The 17,304-nt window shown below is 54.3% G+C and overlaps 1 protein-coding gene across 8 annotated transcripts in view; it reads right to left on the bottom strand.

Annotated features, from left to right (window-relative positions):
* COL22A1 (collagen type XXII alpha 1 chain) overlaps positions 1-17,304 on the bottom strand; it is a 254,177-nt gene that overhangs the window by 200,812 nt on the left and 36,061 nt on the right. The window lies entirely within an intron of this gene.

The raw sequence follows: 17,304 nt of genomic DNA, 5'->3' as shown, positions 1-17,304 counted from the left end.
GGAAAGCTGATGTTTGAGGTTTCCCTTAAAGGAACAGTAAGACTCAGCCAGATGGACTAAAGACCAAAAGGCGATACAGGCAGAGGGAACTTCATTCATAAAGGCAGGAGCTTATAGATGAAAAATCGCAAGCCAGCAGGGTGTCAATGAAACAGGAAACGTGCTGGGGGCCCACCTACAAGGTGTCTGTTATGCCGCCCCAGGGAGCTTTAGGTGCAATTCCAGAAGCAGGCGTAATCCCAGAGGAAGCAAGACTGCTCAGTTACACAAAGGCAATGGAGTCAGTCACACAGTGAAAAATACTTCATTATACGATATTACATAAACGCCTTATTATACGATATTACATAAATGTCTTATCTGAATGTCTTCATGATTTCTCACTCAAAAAAAAAAGTTGGAAGGAAAAGGGATTCTTCCAGTGGCCCTAAAATTCCCAGAAAGAAACTTACGGTTTCTTTCAAAGGGGAAAGGATAGGGGAGGGATAAATTAGGAGTTTGGGATTAGCAGATACAAACTACTATATATAAAATAGATAAACAACAAGGACCTACTGTATAGCACAGGGAACTATATTCAATATCTTATAATAACCTATCAGGGAAAAGAATCTGAAAAAGAGTATGTGTGTGTGTGTGTGTGTGTGTGTGTGTGTGTGTGTAACTTAATCACTCTGCTGTACACCTGAAACTAACACAACATTGTAAATTAATTATACTTCAATTTCTAAGAATCCCAGAGAGAGCACCAACTGTCAACATTAAGGTTCCAGGCCCAAGTGTTGGGTCCACTGCAGGTCTCCTAATCTCTCTGTCCGTGTCAGTATGTGTGACGTGGGACACCTTACAAAATACACACTTGTTGCAGGGCTGCTTGGAGGACGAAGCAAGATCAAGCCGTAACAGGACTTAAATGTAGCACCGGAGGCAACTTAGTACAAATACTGCCCTGCCCTTGAAGCAATCTGGTTACTATATACATTATTACAATAATCACACGTTATTAGGCAGTGCTGTCATCCCATCAATTCCACGTGCAGTAATCTCTTTTCATACGTTTTCACAAATGTTTCACTGCGGGACCAGTTTGAGGCCCCTTTTTCAATCAGCACTGAGGGGAAAGAATGAGATCCTCCCTGATTTGGGAGGAGGTATTTTTAATGTTTATCCCAAAGGCACCAGAGGTCTGACAAGCCCCAAGGAAGGAGTTATTTTGGAAAGAGCACGGAGTTGTCTGTCTAGAACCAGATATGCAAGAGGATGCCAGCAGTGCGCAGTATTTAGACGGCGCCACCCAGGACAGCGGCAGCTGCAGGTGACGGCCAATTGCTTTAAGGTTGGCAGGCCGCCAGAGGGACTGGCTGGGACCGTGCGTCATCTAAAATGAGTTGACTCAGAAGGTTCTAGCCTTGATTATGAGCAAACCTCTGGAGGCTGACACCTGGAGCTCAGGGCAGGCAAAGCTACTGAGCCTTGTCTCTGCAAATATCCCAAGGGGACGCCCTGACTCCCAAACCGGGACGGTCAAAGACAGTCCGAAAGCCACGACCACAGAAAAGATGGAAACGTTTCAAAGACGTTAGCGCTTGCCCAAACTGCTTTACGAAATCAGTCCCCAAATCACCTGCCAATCCCCTTTTGGGGCCATCACTAAGCCTCATACACTCCAAAGCCTCAAGGGGGAATTTATAGCTGACTTAGTAAGTCAGGACAAATGGCTCCCAAAATACCCCCAGCAGCCAGGCTCCCCAGAGAAGACGGGGCCCCAGAGGTCCACCTCTTGGCAGGGAGGGAGGGTTAACATCCCAAGTCCCTCTCAGCCCGTAACTACCTCCCTTTGGCCAAGATATGCCCACATCTTGGACAATGATCTATTTATTTCCACGTTAACTCATTTATTCGAACTAAAATACTTACAGAGCTCCAGACACATTCCAGGCACTGAGCTAGTTCCAGGGACACATAAGTGGGATAATAGATAAGACACCGTCCCTATCTTCAGGGCACTCGTGGGCTGTGAGAAGGACTGGGAACAGGTACGCTCAAGGAAGCGCCAGTGCTGCCGTGGCATCCTGTGTCCCCCTGCTTCCCAAGCCCCTCCTCCTCAACCCCTGCTGCCACTCACCCTAGCCTGGGTAAGGGCCCCTCGGCAGGGCCCCGTGTCCTAGAGCTGGTGGCACCACGCTGAAGGCACTGCTGGCATGGCTGTCTCCCCGGTGAGTCTGGACGCCCGGTTGAGCCTCAGTCCAGCTGTATGTCCACTGCCTTCACGGCTCCAGGCACAGAACAGGCCTCGAGTCTGTGCTGAACAGAACGACCAGTGACGCCTGAGCCAAGCAGTAAAGGCTGAGGGGCGGCCTGGACGCCTCTGGGGCGTGGGCTGCATCATGATGTTGACAATCAGGTGAGAAGACTGCACAGGCTCCAGGACTCCTGCCACTGAGGCGTCGCGCACACTGCTAGCTGCCACCCTAATCCCCATCCCCCACTCCTTCCTTGCTGAAGGAGCGTCACTTTTATTCAGAATGGCAGCATTTTCAGCCTATGGAGAAAAGCTGTGGCTGGTTGGTCTAAGCCCGCCCTTCCAGCGAGGGATGGACCTGTGACCCAGTTCTGGCCAAGGACATAAATACCAGAAGCGTGCTTGGTTGAGGAGGGGTGGTGTCTTAAAAAGCTTTGGTTTCCCCAATGTAAGGGGACAGATAGGCAGAAGGGATTGGCAGGTGTACTTTCCCTTCTTCCTCCTTCAAACGTGGGACATAACATCTGCAGGACTGTCTAGAATTGAGGAGAGGGGAACTCCAGCTACCCCCAAGCCTAGGTGAAAAGCGTAAGAAAAAGAAACTCATTTTCCTGGTAAAGAAACTACTGACAAACTGGATTACCTTCACTTATCCAATCAATACAGATTTATAGGTAATCATTCAGGATCAACATAAAAAGTAGTTCTGGAATTAAGGATAAGGGTAAGTTCTCAGGAATCAAAACCTGTGCTTAATTAGCTCTTGCTTAGTTGGCCCATTTTCCTTCTTGAAAGTGTGAAAACAAAATAGACATGACTGATTACAAAGCCCCTGCTCCCCTGGAGTTCATGTACTGTCACCCACTGCCATTCGTATTCCCTGAGCTTTCAGGAAGGCAGAACATTCTAGACCTCTGGAGAGCAACGAGATCTCTTTCCACAGTAGGAGTTCTTTCTCACCAGAAGCCTTCAACAGAGGCCAAGTGTTGGTTGATCAGGGCTGCTGCTCCCAGAGGGACACACCATGAATTCACTGCAGTTTCCCGGGAAAAACGCTTCCAGTTGCCCTCAGTCTACCAAATGGCAAAAGGGGAGAACGTGTTTGAGCATCAGGGGAGGAGGGTTTGCACAAGTTGGTCTCTGCTGTCCTTCTGCTTCATGCTGAACACCCACGGTCCTGTCTAGAGAAGATGCGCCATGCTGTCCCCTGGCTCCCTGTCCCCTGGCTCTCAGCCAAGAGTCTCTCCAGCTGGGAAAAAAAGGGTGCTAGCAATTACTGAGTGCCTACTGTGTGCCATTCACCCACCTGGAAATTTTACCCACAACAACCATTCGAGGAGGTAGACGTTGTTTCCGTCACACAGATATTAAGAACTGAGACTAAGAGAGGTTAAGAAACTCACCAGATAGGAGGAGTATCTGGGTTTGAATAAAGGTCTACCTGTGTCTAGAATGGAGGAGTGGAGATGGTTCCCCGGCCTAGCCGAGCAGCAGCAGGAGAAGCAAGGAGCAGAGCGCCGAGGGAGGAAGCAGTCACTGCCCATCCATCACCTCCCGGCAGTGGCTGCTGAGCGCGGCTACCCACAGATGGGACGATGACAGTCCAAGTGGGCAGGGGAAGAGGCGGAGGAGGAGAGAGATGAATCAGACCCCCCGCAGCCTCACGGCACAGTTCCTCCGCAGCTCCGAGGCCAGCCAGGAAGTCGTCCACACACCCCCACTTTGGAGAGCCAGGCCCCAAGGCCCCAGGGTCGATACGAATAATTAGAATCGTAAGGGTTTCCAAGACTGCGTGCCCACACGTCCAGGTACTGCGCTGGGTGCACGATGTGGACAGTTTCTGCTCTGCCGGGGGATGGAGTTATCCCCGTGGTCAGGAGACAGATGTAGAGGGCCTGCTCTGCACAGACCTTGTGCCAGGCATGTCGAAGCCATCAGCATGCTGACTGACCACTCCCGCTACAGCTTTATGGGACAGGTGCTGCTGTTTGCAGATGTGGAAGGAAAGGCACACAGAAGTCAGCAAGATGTCCAAGGCCACAGAGCTGGCAAATGGCAAAGTCAGAGTGCTGGCCCCAGCCTCTGGCTCTGGACCACTACAGCATGCAGTCTCTCCAAGGTCACCTGCCCAAGGCCACACAGCACAAAGGCGCCCAAGTCTGTCTCCAAAGCCTGCAGGGACAGCCAGCCAGCATGCCACTTCCTGAGGCACCCCTCTGCCTCTGGACACCCCTGACATGTACAAGGGGCCCCCTCACTCTGCACCCAGCGGTTTCACGTGCTCTCCGAGTTCCACCCATCGGGTCCGTCTGCTTGTGCCCACTTACACCTGGCTCTGGGCAGGACACTGGGGAACCTGGGGTGGGCAGACGGCAAGACCCTGCCCTAGAGTGTGTCCTCTGCTGGCACCAAATCCAGAACAGGTCCCGTGTCTTTCACAAAAGCTGTTAGGTGTTTCAAGACAGTCAGCGAGCGTCCTCCTCTCTCCAATCTTCTCCAGCTGAGCAAGCCTGGCTCCCTGGCAGCTCCCTCACCCGGAGGAGAAAGAGCAGAAAGATTCAGATCCCAACGGGAGCAGTTAGGAATCTAAGCGCACACGCACTGTAGCCTCACAGCTCCCGAGGGCACGGCTAAGGCATGTTCCCGCCGACAGATGCCAGTATGTAGCATCCTGTTTGACACATGTCAGTGTAGTTATCATGCCCGTTTTCCAGATGAGAAAACTGAGTCTAAGAGAGCTCAGATGGCCTGCTCAAAGCACACCCCTAGTTAGTGGTGGAAACAGAATTCAAACTCAGTATGACTCCAGCACTCTCCTACTCGCTACGACAAACTGACGTATATACACAGGGGTCTGGAAGAACCTATATGACACTTAAACTAACTGTGGTTACCTCTGGGGAGCAGAACTTGAAGTGGTTTTTATTTCCTTTTTGCCTTTCTGCATTTTCAAATTTGTTTTAAAGGTCTGAACATGGTTCACTAGTACAGTATTCGCAGGTTATCAGTGTCATTCTTTTTTAAACGTAGGCCTGAGCCTTGCCCTGGGGCCCTCTTTGCTGAGGCGACAGGAGGCTCTAGGGGAGGGGCAGCGGGATGGCCAGGGACTGGCAGGCAGCCATGAGGGCTGTTTGCAGAGGTGAACTGGAGCCCCGGAGGACAGCTGGTGCAGACATCCCCAGGAGGTCTGGGGGATGGCGGGGGCCTTGTGGGGCTCAATATGCACTTCTGGACCCAAGAGCTACCAGTCAGGGGTACAGGCCCCCATTTTCAAGGGAGCCACCATGGAGACAGACAGACAAGACAGCTGGACAGACAGCCGGACAGATGGGAGAGAGCTCTGTGCCATGGCCAGCAAATACCTGCAGACGCTGGGAGGGTTCACTAGTGGGGGCCGAGGACACAGGGACACCATAACAAGCAACGAGCACGTTCTTTGGAGTCACTAAAATCCTGGCGCATGTCATGAGCTCCCTGCAGCTCTCAGCAAGGGCAGGACGGGGCCTCTCTCTACCCATTTGCGAAATGGTGAGGAAGAAAAGGGAAGTGCTGGACCTGCCCTGTGCACCACCTACCAGCTACTTTAGACAGTTATGTGCTCTGATTTCACAGCAACCCTGCAATATGGGCATGCTGATGCATGGGGAAGCCAAAGCTCAGAGAGGTTAAGTAATTTATCCAACATCACACAGCCAGCAAGTGGCAGAGGCAGGAATCAAGCCAGGTAGTGAGGCTTGGACATCGAGTGCTGGACCACTATTCTACACACACACCTGAGCATTAGAAAGCACCCTGGGTATGAGTATAATAATAACCAGCCAGTCATCGGATAGCTCCACTGCCTCGAGGTCACACACAGGGTCTCAGCCAATGCTCTCACAGGGCAGATATTCGCATCCGTTCTTTACAGGTGAACAAGGAGCTTTCCCCGTTGTTAAAAAACACACACACACAAAAACAAAACAAACACACACACACACACAAAAACAAAACAAACACACACAAAAACAAAACAAACAAACAAAAAACACCTGAAAATTGTTATTAGCTGCATCCCAGGGCCATGGTGTGGACCGTGTGAGGAACAAAGAGGACAACCTAGGGTCCAGGTTCCACCTCCACTTCCTATTCTAGAACTTTCTGGAGATTCCCGGCCTGCATTTCCCTGAATTGGCACCTGCTGCCTCCCCAGATCCCCTCGGTGGTCGATGCCCACCTCCCAGGTCCCTTAGGCTGGAGGGAGGGTGTGGTCAGGGTGCCCAGTCTATGGGGGAATGAAGGCTAAGTGTTTTAGAGGCAGCCTGGTGGTAAGAGACAAAATACTGGGGCCTCCGGGGCCTGCTGACAGCAGGATCACCGAGTCTGGGAGAGCAGGGCCACCCACCCTCTGTCTCAGGAAGAGCACGCTCGGCGCGAGAACAGTGAGAAGGAGAGGCTACCGGGCGCCCTCCCGCCCGAGCACACGCCTGCCTGCTGGGGTACAGTGAAGCGGGGACAGGGCCAGAGGGGGAAGTGCTCACCAAGGCTGGGGAGGGGCAAGGTCTGGAGTCTGCAGACACCCACCACCCACGTCAGTTTCTCCTTCTGCGTCTGTTTCCAGACCCAGAAACAGGTGTAAAAGTTTGTGGGATTTTTCCCCATCCAAGGTCATCCCCAAGACTAAATGGACCAGTGGGTGAGGAGTTCACGGCCTGACGCCTGGCACCCAATTCGAGCTTGTTCGTTCCTTCACTCACTCAGCCAACATGTATTTGCACAGTGCCCGACCCATACATCCTGCCATAAGGAGCAAACGTGTAAACACGCAGACGAGGGGGCCCCACCCTGTTGGAGTGACCAGCCAGACAGAGGAGAGGGCAGAGAGGAAACACACAGACAGACACAGAGAAGCGAGCCAGCTGCCACGAGTGATCAGTGCTGCTGGGGACACGTCGGTGGCGTGGGGGCCAGGATGCGCATGGGGTGCGCCAGCCTGGGAAGACCTCCTGGCTTGGTGAGCTCTGGGCCAGGAGCTAAGAAGGGCGCGAGCAGCCAGGAAAGAGCAAAGGGAAGAAGGTCCCGGCGAGTGCAGAGCCCTGAGGAGGAAGGGGCTCGGCTGGCCCAGAGGTGGGAGGGGGACCGAGCCCTGCAGCAAAGCCGAGGGCGTGGAGAGAGGAGAGGTGGGTCAGGGGAAGCCTCTTAACCCCAGGCTGCGTCTGTAATTCAGGGCAGGGAAGAGATGGCTCTGCCCAGATACAAGGGGGCAGTGATCCAGGCCAGGGGCAGTGAGACTCCTGTGAAGAGGGTGTGGTTTCGATTGTCCCCGGCTACTTGGACCTCCTTCCCTCCTGGGGACTGTCCCGTGGGCAGAGCACCAGTAGGTGTCACCAGAGACTGCGAGGACCTCCTGTAGGACTGGCAAAAGGAGCCTGGGGCAGTGGGGCGGCAGGAGGTAGGCAGAGCCCTCGGCCAGCCTGAACAGGTGCCAGGGCCCAGCTCAGCCCAGCAGTGACCTTTGGCACCTGGTGTCTGAGAAGCACCTAAATGCAAACCTCCTTCCCTTCACGCCACGTCCGACGACTGCCTGCCATGCACCTGGCGCTGAGCCGAGCCAGGGCACACGCTAAGGGGCCTGCGGAGCTCAGGGAGCTGCCGTCCAGCAGACAAGATGGAAACTGGTCAAGTAAGGCCTTGATGTCTCCAGGAACTCTGTGATTATAACCCCTGCAAGGTACTGAGGCCAGTGGGGGCATGAAAACAGTGGGATCAAAGGGTGTCTCCACTGAGATTTGAGGGGTGAGTCAGAGGCGAGAAGGTGAGAGCGGGAGGAGGGTGACCCATCAGGGGTGCAGGCCAGGGCCCGAGGGTCAGGGAGCATGGACACATGGCCAGAATGGCAGACAGAGAGATGAGCTGCAGCAGGGGTGGGGCCGGGAGGGGTGGGGGGTGATGGGTCCTGGGAGGAGGTGCCCCTCGGCCTGGGGGCCTGACACTGGCGGGCAGGGGTGGAGGAGGACAGACCGGTGAGGCTACCACAGTGGATACTGGTGGCTTCGAGCCATGCGGCGGGGGCGAAGCAGGGAGGGGTGCTCAGGCCCTGGTCTCTCTGGAAAGCAGAATGGGCAGGCTGGTGGCCTAATGGGTGAGGAGTGCCCCAGAAAGAAAGAATGTTCTGTCCTGAGCATCTGGAACCCTGCAGGAAGAACCCATCTGAAACCAGAAAACATAAGTCCAGTTTCCGACGCTTCATGTTTGAGATGTCTCTTAGACACCTAGCAAGCAACCGGATCTGTGAGCCTGGCTTTCAGACTCCGAAACAAAGCTCCAGGCTTTTGATGTGGGAGTTGCTCCTTTGTAGACATAGCCTTTAAAGCGCTGGGAAGGGAAGAGATGGTTCAGAGATGGAGACAGAGGAGAGAAGAGGTCCCACGGTAGGTCCCAGCCTCCAGCTTTGCATGTCGGGACATGAGACCTGGCCAGCAAAGGAGGCTGAGAAGGGGACGCTGGTGGGCCAGGAGGGGCAGAGAGGAGGTGCGGAGGTCCAGAGGAGGGAGCGTTTCAGATTACAGGATTAAGAGACCGGCCTGCCGAGTAACAGAGTTCATAACCAGGGACCCAGAGCTCAAGCCCAGGCGCGTCCCACTCCAGCATCACCCCGCTTTGCGCTACAGCAGCTGCCGTGTGGACGGCCGAGGAAAGGCCTCGTGGGGGTGAGCCTTTGCTTTCTGTGCGTGGCACCGTCTTTTCCAACCCTCCGAGGCTTGTTTGCTCGATTCTAGAACTGAATCCACACTCTCAGTATCTACCCTTCAGGGTCCTGGCAGGCACTGGACAAGAGAACGCACACGAAGCGCCAGACTCGGTCCCAAGGCTGCCGTGATCTCACCCAGTCACGTCCTCCTCCTGCCCACTCACCCCAGGACCGAACCCAGCCTGCCGCCCTTCCCAGGAACCCGGAGCTTCCGCTGGACCACAGCGGAGAGGGGCACCCCCAAAGCTTTCTCCCATGGCGCAGGGTCCCCAGGGAGCGGGCTGCTGAGCAGGGAGGAGAAACAAGGCAAAGCAAAACCCTCCCTCCTCCTACGTGGGCTCGGAGAAGATGGAGAAATATAAAACCAAATAAGTGGCACAATGGGAATTTATCACATGAACGCACGAGACTCCCTGTGGCCCGTGGAGAGGAGCTGAGACCTTCTGCCGGGAAGGCGCGGGGAGAAGGGGAGCCCACGGCGGGAAGGGGCCTCCGGAGCCCCGGCTCCGGGGGCAGTGCTGACCTGCGTGTGACCAGGACAGACCCCCCCCACCTCCGTCTCAGGAAAGCACAGGACTGGCTGAGGGAGCCCCACGCCTCCCCACAGGCACATCCCCGGCCCTTGTGGTGTCTGTGCTTCTCACGGGAGATGGGCAAACAACATACGACGCTATTTATTCTGTCTACTTGCGGCCACATCCTCTCCCTCAGCATGTGGCCTGGGTCAGACCGTGCCCAGACTCAGGGTCGTGTCCTCAGAATTAGAGCTCCGGTGACCTAGGCAGGCCACAGGGACAGGAGGCCCCAGAGGCAGCGGGGCCGAGCTCAGCCGTCCACTGTGTCAGGCCCCTGAACGCCTGTGGGAGCAGGCAGCAAGGTGGGGACCTCTTCACCGGTTCCCAGGGCACTGGACATGGGTGGAACTAGCCAGCCCTGATGCTCCTTTGCTCCTGGCCCCTCTGCCCAAGGGCTGGTGGAGGTGGGTTCCTGGAACGGCCATGGGCTGCGTTCCTGCGGGGACCCGGGGGAGGCTGCTGGGACGTCACGGCCAGATGGCAACGAGGGGCAGCCGGTGTGGCCTGGCTCCCCCCGCCCCCCCAGACAAGTCCAGCGGTGAAGGTAGAGCTGTGACTGGAGACGGGGCTGAGGCCTGCAGGAAGGGTGGGGACGTCCAGCGCACACACCCCAGAAGGGGGCCCCGCCCACGCGCTCTCCCAGCCCCACCCCGGGCCGCCCACTGCACACGGCCGCCTCCTCTGGGGGTCTGCGGAAGAGGGGCCGGCTGGGGGTGGGCACATGGGGGTCACCTGCCTCTGTGCCCCTCCACGGCTGTGGATCCCCACCTGCGGCCCGGGCTCTGCTTCACCTGCCGACGCCACACCTGGAGCGTGAAGCTGCTGGAGCTTCCTCTCCTCCCAGTTCACCTCAGCCAGCTGCCCAGCCCATCAGCCCCTGCTCCTCATGAGAGCACCACTGCGTGCTGGGTCCTCCGTTCAACTCTACTCACTTTCCCCTGACTTCCAGCCGCCCTCCCACCCACCCCGCCCCGGCCCTCAGACCCCGTTCTTGGGGGGTTGCCCACCCTGCCTCTTCAGCTCCGCCCACCCCACCTGCCCGGGCCGCTGGGCTGCGGCTCCAGCTCACGTTCCCTCTCCATCTTGATCCTGGTGGCATTCATCCGTTCTATGGTGTAAGGCGTCGCCACCTTAACCTCCGCTCTGCGGCAGGGCTGGGAAGAGGACAAGGCCAGCAAGGGCCCGAGGCCCACACCTAACAAGCCGCACCCCAGCTGCCCACCTGGAGGGCGCAGGACCTCGAGAGTGAGTCTCCTTAAACCCGGAGCCTCACCGGCCTCAGCTGCACCCCACCCTGTTTCTCTGGGTCTCATTAATGACCTCGAAGCCACTGCAAACACGAGGAGCTCAAAACAAGGACACACTTGCTCCTGCCGTCCCACTGCTCCATCAGCGTCCCTGACCTCCGCTACCCACTTCCGCCTCAGACAAGGCTCTCGAGGCTCTCGGGACCTGGGATCTGGCTTCCCCACCACACAGGACTCAGAGGAGTGAACGCCCTGGGGATGAAATTTCACCAGCAGAGACAGGCAAGAGCCAGCAAATGAATTCTCCACCCCTCCCCCCGCCCCATCAGCTATTCGGAGGGTGCGGATTCCACGAGGGCCTTTCTGCCAACATCCTTCCTGACTCACCCCAAGCTCTGGGTCGGGTGCAGCGCCGGCACCTCAATAGTGCACCAGCCCCTCCCCTCCCGAGCCCCCCTCCTCCCCTCCCCCACACTCCTGCAGCCCTGGGATGCGGCGCCCAGGATGAGAATCTAAATTCTGCCCCAGGTCACCCTGGACTCCTCCCACTGCCCCTGCTTTCTCTGTCCCCTCGTTTCATCCGTCCTCCACCCAACAGCTCCGGTGAATGGAACTCATGAACAGGTAGCACCGTGCTCTGGACAGTAGGGTACACGCCGTGTGTCAACATTCACCAAGCCGGACCCTTCAGATACGCCCCGCTTTCGGAAGGTTGCCTATGTCTCACTATAAAACGTAAAATGAAACAAAGTCTTCAACGGCTTGGCATTCAACTCAGAATAAAACTCCCAACACTTCCCACAGACACAGGACTCCATCCAGGAGCTGGCCTCTGCCACGGTCTCACCCTGTCCCTCCCCGATCTGCTCCAGGGCGCACGCTCCCTGGTTTCTCGGTTCCTTTATATAACCCCAAACCCGTTCCTTTACATAAAGTTTCCTCTTCCTGGAATTCTCTTTGCGGGCCTTTTTCCTGGTGTGCCCTCAAAGGGCCCCCAAACCACCAGACCTACAGCAAATCCCCTCTTTCTTGTTTGTTCTTAGCCTCCCTGGTTATGTCTGACAGAGGGCACTTACTAAAATTTCCTGCTAGAATTTTCACTTGTGTTTCATTGCTTTTTCTATGGTTTTGTTCTCCCCTGAGATAGAGGGTATGTTTATCCCACGAACTCCCAGACGCCCCTGACCTGCAGTCACAGTTTCCAGCTCATGGACAGCATTTCATCAAGAGTTCCTGGACCCACGAGTAAAATGCTGTAACAAGGCCACCAGGTGGGTTTTCTCATCCCCATGTTTCAGACAAGGACACTGAGAGTCAGAGCACCCAGGTGCTTCCTCAAGGACAAGTGCCCGGCACCTGCTCTGTGGCAGGCACTGCTGGAAGCACTTTCATACTTTAACATATTTAATTTTCATAGGAGAAGGTGGGACTAGTGCACCCATTCTACAGATGAGGAAGCCAAGCACAGAAGTCAGGAAGCAAGTAAAGAGATGAAAATGGCAAACGCAGGACTTCAAGCCAAGGTCCATCAGCTTAAGCATCCAAGCAGTGACCTACGACACAAACTGCTGGGCCTCAGAAGTTGACATGAAAAAAGAGGAAAAAAAGAGAGGGAGAGGGAGGGAGGGAGGGAGGGAGGGAGGGAGGAAGAAAATTCTCTAGTGCTCAGAACTTTAAAAGACCTGCACATTCACTACAGGTTTACTGGCTCCCTTTTTTTTTTTTTTTTATGCTCAAGGCCCTTTGTGGCCTCCAACCAACAACAGTCTCACGGACATCATGCTGGACACCACTGGCCAGGCCCTGCTCATCCGCCCAGTGACAATGGAAATGCTGCAGAGGCTGGCTGACACTGGAACCCTCAGCTGAGGAGCCAGGGATCCTAGTTAGGTGTTTCTGGTCATCCCTCCCTGAAGGTGGGCTGTGATGTCAAGTTCATGCAGAGCAAGAAGGCGGAAGGGGCGGACTCCGGGTGTCACTCCAGACTCCAGCTGGCCTGGGCCACTCTCCCTGTGACCCCAGTACCTCTTCAGCTTTGGCGTCTGGGGCCTGGTCTCAAGGGATCAAGGTCACTGCAGTCCATCTTACCTCTAAGTTCCAGTGTGCAAAGAAACAGTGCTGAACTGGTTATTTTCACTTTCTAGGCCAAGATTTTTGCATCCGGGACCGGGAGGAGGTTGAGACCGTGGGAGTGGGCACGGAGCTCGCTGCGCTGCACTCCCAAAGGCGGCTTTGCTTTCTCTGCGCTCTGGCTGAGGCCTCTCTGAAGTGGGCACGTGGGGACCGGGCCTAGACTTAACTCGGGTCTCAGGATCCACAGATAGTTGTGGACTCTTTGCCACGTGCCCACGGGGGAGATGCCTCCTGCGCACATCCACGCAGCCGGCGGACAGCAGAGCTGGGTTTACAACCCAGGCCTGCTGGATTTCAGAAAGCATATTCTTTCAACCCCATTTTGTTGCCTCCCTGACAAAAAGGAGACAAAAAGAAAACAGAGGGGGGAGGACAGGCCAAGGGACCACACCCACTCAGACCCCATGCTGCTCTTCTAAACCACTCTGGACTTCCTCGCCCAAGCAGCCCACTCCCACTTCCAGAGGTACAGCGGTTGCCCACCTGTTCTCCCGAGAGCGGATCATGTAATCCCCGGGTCCAGGGGCTGTGAGGGGCGGCCGTATGTGGGGTTTGTGGGCAGAGCTTGACCTCGTTTCCTGGGGTGTCCTTGCCCCCACGAGGCCCCCATGAGTCAAGCCCAAGTGAATAGGACGTGTGAAGAGAAGGGGGCTGGGTGGGCTGGGGCCAGGGTGTGACCCTCCCGGGCCGCCGTGTCCTGGATGCCACTGGAAGGGGAGGTAACCACCCGTCTCCCAGGCCCACGCTAGGCGGATGGGACGTGTTTCCCGGCACAGTTTTTACACTTGATGGGTGGCTTATAAACACAGACTGCACAGCAGGCAGGCTTCCTTTTGCTCTCCTGCCCCAGGCTCGTGGGTCAGCGCCGCCCCCGTGCCGCGCAGGGTTCAGTCAAGGCGAGCAGAGGTCACTGGAGGTGATCAGCCCTGCATCCCAACCTCCTGTAACTGAGGTTTCCACTCCCTCTGCCAGCACAGGCTGCTCTGGCCCACGGGTGCCTCGTGGGCAGCCCAGCCTGAGCACAGGGCAGAATCTGGGGCCCAAGGCAGACGCGGGTGCAGCGGGAAACACCCAGGCCGGGCCGCCCTGCAGGGGAGCTGAAGTCCCCACAGGCCTGGCCCCCTCAGGGACCCTCCAAGAGCACCAGTTATCACTGTCCCCTCTTTGGTCACTTATCCTTACACCTGGTCGTTAGACTGATGCAAGGAACAGGAGCCTTTACTGAAAACAAGCAAATAAAAACACACTATGTGTCCGTTACTGGATCAAGCAAAATTGGCTACTTCAGAAAATAAGAGTAGGTATTTCACAAGTGCCGACAGACACTCAAAAGGCACTGATTTTTAATACAGCTCTATTTTTCTAAGCAGCTACACGTCGCCTGTTCCAGGGTGAGTGGCAGGAGGAAGGGGTGTTTGCTGTGCTGACCGCCCCGTCTAGGCTCACGTGTGTGGGGGGTGGGGGGGAGGGGCCCATGTGTACACTCATGTGTATGTATGAGTGGGCACGGGTGAGTGTGTCTGTGTGCCTGTGTGTGTGTGACTTTGTGTGTGTTTCTGCTTGTGTTTGTATGTGGATAAACGCAAAGAAACCAGAGCCTGTGTAATTAAAAGGACAAAGACAGACACATTTTACAGCAAAACAAGTCACGGAGAACGTACGGCTTTGACAACTGCTTTCCTTCAGGCTTCCGTGAAGCGTGAGGCCGTATCAGAAGCATCGCAATTAATCAGCCACATTTCTTGGAAAGCCCCAAACATCGTGTAAGCCCCGCGCCCCGCACGCCCTCTCGCAAGTGTGAATCCAGTTCAGCCAGGACAAGGTTCACTGCAGGATGTGAGAGACACTCAGAAATGAAGAATTTCTCCACGTATTTAACTATATAGACGCAAATTTATATACAGACCATGTATACGTGTGTATACATTTTGCAAATGCCAATTTCACTGTGGCCACTATACTTTATCCCTTTATCAACTCAAAACGAAAGCCACTGTGGGAAATGCACAGTTGAACCCCCCCGGGCTGGAATTCCTGGCATGACGATACCAGTAAACGAGACGGTCGCGCCTACGTGGATGCATTCTCTGCCTGGGACGCCACCAGGAACAAAGAGTGCCATGGCTGATGCAACGGCAGGACACAGGTTCACAGCTGACCTTTAAAGTCCTCTCTAGTCCCACTTGGCGCATGAACCCTCGTCCAAGACCTGGGATGGTAGGAGAGCTTTCTAGGATACATGGGTCGCCCCTAAAACTGACAAGATGAGAAGGCACCCGTAATGCAGTAGCACACGGACGGGGGAGGGGATTACGCAGGACGGTGATGGAGACACAGAAGGGAAGGGGCCTCCAGGAGGGTTCCCACTCATCCCACTCAGCACTCCACGGGACACCCTCTCCGGGGTCACCCCAGGAGTTAGTGGCAGCGACTTCAGATTCCCAGCCATCACGTCAGAACCCACTATCAGGGGTCGGCAATCTTCTTCTCTAAAGTGCCAGACGGTAGATACTTCAGATCTTGTGGGCCACGTGGTCTCTGTCACAACTACTCAGCTTGCGGTTGTGCCGACAGAGCCACAGACAACGTGTAAAGAAGCTGACGTGAAGTACATCTTCCAATAAAACTCAGTGTGTAAAACGTTCTGCCTGGTGGGATGTGGACTGTGGGACGGGGTTTGGCGCCCCACGCACTAGGTGAAGGAAAGTCTCACCTTCCTGGACAGGCCAGTTTTCTTTACAGAACTCACAGCAGATGAACTTCTAGACTCTGCTTGATTCCCTCCTGTGACGGGGAGCTCAGATCCAGTCATGTCATGTCTGGGAGCTTTGGTTTTTGACAGTTTTTATACAGACTTGCCATAAAAATATTAAGTATGATAATAATAGCACAATAAAAACAGTAAGAACCACAGTAAATTATTCACCAGATTGGTAAATTCCACAATTTTACAGAGAAGGAGACCAAGGCTCAGACAGGTGCACACTCCAGCCCAGGGACCCCCAGCTGGCAGATGGCAGAGCTGGGGTTCCATCCAGTCCCTGTGCCACAGATCAGTGGTCCTGGCAGTGCGGTGCCTGAATTATGATGGGCACTAGCTCTGTGCCAGGCTACAAAGGGAGCCTTTTATGTGTGTGTTCTCTTGGCTCTAGAAATCAGGTAGTCATATTACTGGCTTCATTTACAGGGAAAACTGAAGCTTAAAAAAGGAATCTCTCAAACTACAGGGAAAACTGAAGCTTAAAAAAGGAATCTCTCAAACAGAGAAAGCTGTATTTAACTGGGGCTTTTAGACCTCAGTCCATCTGCTGAACCCTGATGCCACATCATTGCAGCTCCCGAGGGACAGAGGGCAGGATATGAACTCAGGCCTTCCCTGAATTCTCATCCTGTAATCCTTTCACATGCCCCAAATTATGCATTCTCAAAGGGGGTAATATTGCCTCCAAGGAGGTAAAACTAGCTTTGAGGGAGAGGGTAAAAAAAAACCTTAGCGATTTCAACGGTCTGCGGCTCTCCAAAGTTCAACCTTACCCAACAGCATAAACAGATCGACAGTTAGGTGTGGTATTACAAGTCCGGAGAAGGAGGCAATTAGAGGAAAAAACCCACGTGTACAGCAAGTCCCCTACAGTAAACCTTCAAGTTGCGAACTTTCAAAGATGCAAACGCGCATCTGGTTCCAGCAAGGAGCCAGAACCTGTGCCATCAGCGTCATGCGTGAGTGAAATGGCAGCTTGCCCTCCGCCTCCTATCGCTGACGGTCCTTCAGCTCTACCATCTCCCACCTCCTCTCCCTCCTCCAGTCAGTAACTCTTCTGGCCTGTTCACCCGATGATGCCAGCCCCTGGATGCCAGCTGCTGTACTGTACACTGTACTTTTCCAGGTACTGGACTGGAAGATTAACAATGCTTTATCTTTTGTGTTTGTTTGTTTTTATGTATTATTTGTGTGAAAAGTATTATAAACCTATTACAGTACAGTACTGTATAGCCGATTGTGTTAGTTGGGTACCTAGCCTAACTTTGTTGGACTTAACGAACAAACTGGACTTACGAACGCGCTCTCGGAACGGAACCTGTTTGTATGCAGGAGACTTACTGTATAGGTTCCCTCAAAAGGAGGTCGAGAACTACTGCCTTAAGTGAAGCGTATGAACTCAGTCACCATTCTGAAAAGTAATATATACACATACAGATAGAGACAGATGAAAATATAAATATATACATACACATACACACATACAGAGACAGATGAAAATATAGATATATACATACACACATACAGATAAAGACAGATGAAAATATAGATATATACATACACATACACACAGATAGAGACAGATGAAAATATAAATATATACATACACATATACA

This window comes from Monodon monoceros, unplaced genomic scaffold, assembly GCF_005190385.1.
Source record: "Monodon monoceros isolate NGI ecotype Baffin Bay Population unplaced genomic scaffold, NGI_Narwhal_1 Super_Scaffold_14, whole genome shotgun sequence".
In the NCBI taxonomy this organism is placed as follows: Eukaryota; Metazoa; Chordata; class Mammalia; order Artiodactyla; family Monodontidae; genus Monodon; species Monodon monoceros.
The sequence above is the reverse complement of the archived record's forward strand: the minus strand, read 5'-3'. Positions and strand labels throughout refer to the sequence as shown.